The sequence below is a fragment of the Penaeus vannamei genome, chromosome 33 (genome assembly GCF_042767895.1).
Source record: "Penaeus vannamei isolate JL-2024 chromosome 33, ASM4276789v1, whole genome shotgun sequence".
Lineage (NCBI taxonomy): Eukaryota > Metazoa > Arthropoda > Malacostraca > Decapoda > Penaeidae > Penaeus > Penaeus vannamei.
The window spans coordinates 5,087,325-5,092,324 of record NC_091581.1 but is presented as its reverse complement, the minus strand read 5'-3'; the positions used below and the strand labels follow the sequence as shown (position 1 = coordinate 5,092,324).

General features: G+C 28.8%; 1 protein-coding gene across 1 annotated transcript in view; it reads left to right on the top strand.

Annotated features, from left to right (window-relative positions):
• The first annotated feature begins 170 nt into the window (after window positions 1-170).
• Window positions 171-5,000, top strand: part of LOC113818263 (lachesin) — a 145,039-nt gene continuing 140,209 nt past the window's right edge. Inside the window, exon 1 of the mRNA XM_070144986.1 lies at window positions 171-706. The gene's annotated coding sequence lies outside the window, so the exon portion shown is untranslated. The remainder of the gene's footprint in view (window positions 707-5,000) is intronic.

Here is a 5,000-nt window from a genome sequence, read left to right as displayed (position 1 = left end):
AAGGTGAGTGTGAAGACGATGAACAGGAGGAAGAGGAGGAGAATGAGGAGGAGGAGGAGGAGGAGGAGGAGGGGTCTGCGCGAGGAGGCGGTGGCCAACCTCTCGAAGGCTAGACGCCCCATAGTGCTAGTGGCTCCGCGCTCCCGACCGACCATTCGGACCGCCCGCCATAGCGTCAACACACCCGCTCGCTCGCGCTCAGTCACGCCGTCACCCTCGCTGCTCTCACCGGCCCCGCGGGTGACGCTGCTCTGGGGGGGAAATAGCACAAGCTCGCTCTCGGATTCTCGCATTTCCGTCGCTCGAGAGACAGAGATAGATAGAGAGAGAGAGAGAGGAAGAGAGGGAGAGAGGGAGAGGAAATATATAATTTTCCGTTCATTCGAGAGAGAATATCTTCGGCAACGAGACTTCAATTATATGTCAGAGATATGTATTTGTTTAAGATGTCTCGCGTACCGGAAGGTGATCGCTCCCCTCAGGTTGCGATGGAGGAAAGATTACCCTCCCCAAGCCTGCAGTGATAACCCGTAGCTCATTGGTGCTGACCTGGTGTCGGGGCAGGTCAGGCTGGGTCAGGAGGCTGTCGGGTCTCCTCCCGCTGAGGCCACGTGGGTCCCAGCCGCCGCCGCCGCCGCCGCCGCCATCACGGTGCTGTCGACGCAGCGCCTTCGCCCGGCAAGTACCGCCGCTCCAACACCCGGAAGTAAGTTGTCACTTCTCTCACTTCTAAGGACACGGCCTGGCTGGGGATCTGATGCTGTGGGGGGATCGTGGCTTCGCTAGCGAGATCGTGTCGAGTTAGCGTTTTATTTGCTTCGATACGGTAGTCCTTCTAGTCTATGTAAACTGATTATTAATTACAATCAATATGAAACTGGGACAATATTTATTCAAATATGCATCGATAGGCTCAATTAAACGAATTCCTTATTCATGAGGACCTGAGGCCAATAATAAAAAAACTACTGCTTATATTTTGTAAGTATTTTCTCTAAGTATGTGAGAACTATTCTAAATATAACCTTTAAATTCTATTACTGAACGCCACGTACTAAGGATTACTAACTTTGCACATGTGATTACGATTGTCAGTGAATAGAATCACTAAGGATATTGCACAAGTAAAGTTCTCGGGAAGTAAAGTAGACCGGAATGAGTTATCTCGTGAAGGATAAATGATGTACATCCGGATAAAAAACAACAACAACAACAAAAACAAAAAACAGAAGTGCCCGGATGTTACAAAATAGGTTTCTTTATCTTCAATGAAAGCGGCGAAAGATAGGCAGACGACACCAATATGCATATTACTTTCTCACAACAAAGCCCAAAAACAAACAAACAAAACAAAAAAATCCCCTATGAAAAAACTAACTTCACACCAAACTAGATTGAACAAAATAACACCAACGGCATATGTCTCAAATTATCCGAAGATGCATCTGTTGCCACACTTACTCACTCACTTGGCTCACTCACTCACTCACTTCTTACACTTGCCTCACTCACGACAGGAGAACAGGAAGTGTCCAAGATAAGTGTCTTAAGGTCTGTGTTTTTTGTTGCTTGGCTTGCTTTTCGTGTAGGTCTAAAAAACAAGACAATTATATATACTTTTTATCCGAAAATTAAATTATGTATTTGTAGAATTGAGAATCTTTTCTTATTTATACTGAAGACTTAATTTCTCAATATTATGTCTCACCTTCACTAATACCTCGGCGATTGTCTAATCAAAAAATAGATTATATAAAGGATTAATACATCCTTGGAAATCACAGGAGAAAAAAACAAACTTTTATAATGAATATTTATTCTCGAGAAATCGAACACTCTAAAAAGGTATAAATATGCAAGAAAATATTTATTTTAAAAGAAAAAACAATATGATATATAAAGTTTAATCTAATTTAATACTTAATGGATCGTGGGAAAAGGAGAGACGTGATGAAACAATGATAATGTTTAGAAAGATTAAATCATGATTATAGTAATGATTTCATAATATTATCACAATAATAATGATAATGTTGCTGATGGTAATAAAGATGATAATGATAATAATGGTAATAATACTGTATTTGATACAGAGAAAAAATATAATGATACTATAGATAATAGATATGATTATAATGGCAACAATGATAAAGATAATGATAATGATAACGATGATAATGAAGCTATTGCTAATACTAGTATAATGATAATGATAATAATAATGGAAATAAGTATAATGATGATAACAACGACAAAAGCAATTATACTGATGATATAGTGCATAATGATGATAATAACAATAACAATGATAGTAATATTCTTAATAATAGTAGTAACAACAACAAAAATAATAATAATATTATAATAATAATAATGATGGTAATAATAACAATAATAATGATAATGATGATAATAATGATTGTGATAATATGATAATGATAAGAGAAATGAATGATAATAATGGTAATGATAATAATGGTAATGATAATAATGGTAATGATAATAATGATAATAATAAGAATGATAATAATGATAATAATAAGAATGACAATAATGATAATAAGAAGAATGACAATAATGATAATAATAATTGTAATGATAATGATAATGATGAAAATAATGAATGATTATAATGATCAGAATGATAATAACAATATTCATGATAATGATAACGATAATAGAAACAATAATGATAATAATGAACATATAATGATTATGTTAATAACAACATCAACCATAACAGTAGTAATAATAGTAATTATATTGATGATAATTATATCGATAATAATGACAACAATGATAATGATAATTATAAAAATTATAACAACAAAATAATGCAAGCCAAAAGAACAATAATAATAACAATAATAATGTTATTAATGATGATAAAATGATGATGATCATGATTATAATAATGATAATGATAATAGTGATAATATTAATGATAATCATAATAACAATAATAATAGTAATAATAATGATAATGATAGTAATCGCAATAATAAAAACAATGTTAATAATGATAATACTGATGGTAAAATTAATAATTATTATAATAATGATGATGGTGATGATGATGATGATGATAATAATAACAATAATAATAACAATGATAATGATACTACTACTACTACTACTAACAATACTACTACTACTACTACTAATAATAATAAAAACAATAATAAAATAATAACAACAACAACAACAACAACAAAAATAATAATAATGATGATGATAATGATAATAATAATAATAATTCTTATAATAACACTAATAACGATAATAACAATAATAATAATGATAATAATAATAATAATAATAATAATAATAATAATAATAATAATAATAATAATAATATTAATTACAACACAAAATAACAATAATAAAAGTGATGATTATTATGATAATGATAACGTTCTGTTAATAATCACTATGGTAAAAACTGCAATAACGATGATAATTAATAACCTTAATGATCATTATGATTATGATGACCCATACACTGAAATAACAAAGATATGAATAACATTACTAATAACACTGGTTTTCAAGGTGATTTCAGTATTCATATGTTGTCATATTATTTATTTCAATATACAATACGAAAAAAAATAAAGACCATTGTTAATTATAATGATAATAATGATAATAATAATAATAATAATGATAATAATAATAATAATAATAATAATAATAATAATAATAATAATAATAATAATAATAATAATAATAATAATAATAATAATAATGATAATAATAATAATAATAATAGTAATAATAATAATAATAATAATAATAATAATAATAATGATAATAATAATAGTAATAATAATATGACACCAGTAAATAAGATCTGAATGTAACTGTAGTAAAGATATATGATGATGACGGCAATAATAAGTATATACTTGCGGTGCAATTTATCATCATAACAATACTAAAAAATAAATAATAATAAAAAATAATAAAACAAAATTTATAAATCACGAAGGAAATAATGATATCAAATAGATAAAACGCAACTGATAAGGATGATAACTTCAACAAAAAATAATAAAAATGATAATTCGATTACATTGATAAAAGAAAAAAAAATGCGAAGTAATATAATTTCAAGATAATAAAGCTATCCTTGAATCAACATGGAAATGAAATACAATAATTTTAAATGTTTATCATAACTATCCTTGTCATAACTACTAATATCAAACTCAAGATGTAGTTGAATTTTGAATCTGCTGCATCACCAATTCTTAACATATATATCATATGTATTTCGGATAATTGAGAAAAAATACGTTTTTTAAAAGAAATATCTTAGAAGATTTTTTGTAGATTTTTTCATTTAATTATGTTTCGTGCCAAGAAGTGGTTGTGAGACATTTTATTTATTATATTGTTATCTACACTGCTAGTTTTATATCATTATCATTATTATTTTCATGGTCATCGCTATGATAACTGTCATTTTCATTATTATTGTTATTATCCTTATTGTTATCATTATTATTATGATTATAATCATGTTATTATTTTTATTGTTATCATCATTATTATTGCTATTATTTTTTTTCTATTTCTGCTCATCTTTATTATTAGTATCATCATTGTTTTTCTTCTCATTCTTATTATCATCATAAACATTATAATTTGTATCATAATTACTATTAGTATTATCATTTTCATCATAATCATCACTACAATATATTCTTTTATAATCCTCATTTAATTGTTTTTATTATGATATGTCAGATGGGAATTTAACATGACGTAGGGCAGTCTAGGGTCGTATCTATAATTTTAACTCATATTCAGTTTTTTTTTCTGTCTTTTTATTATTCCTTTCTTCTTTCATTCTATCTTTAACAATGAAAAAACTCTGGAATTTTATTGTATATTGTGATTATTATCCAATGGGTTTCATCTGATTATCCATTTCAACAACTTTGATAATATTTTTTCCTCTTATGCATAATATTGGATGTTCTAGAATGTTCTTA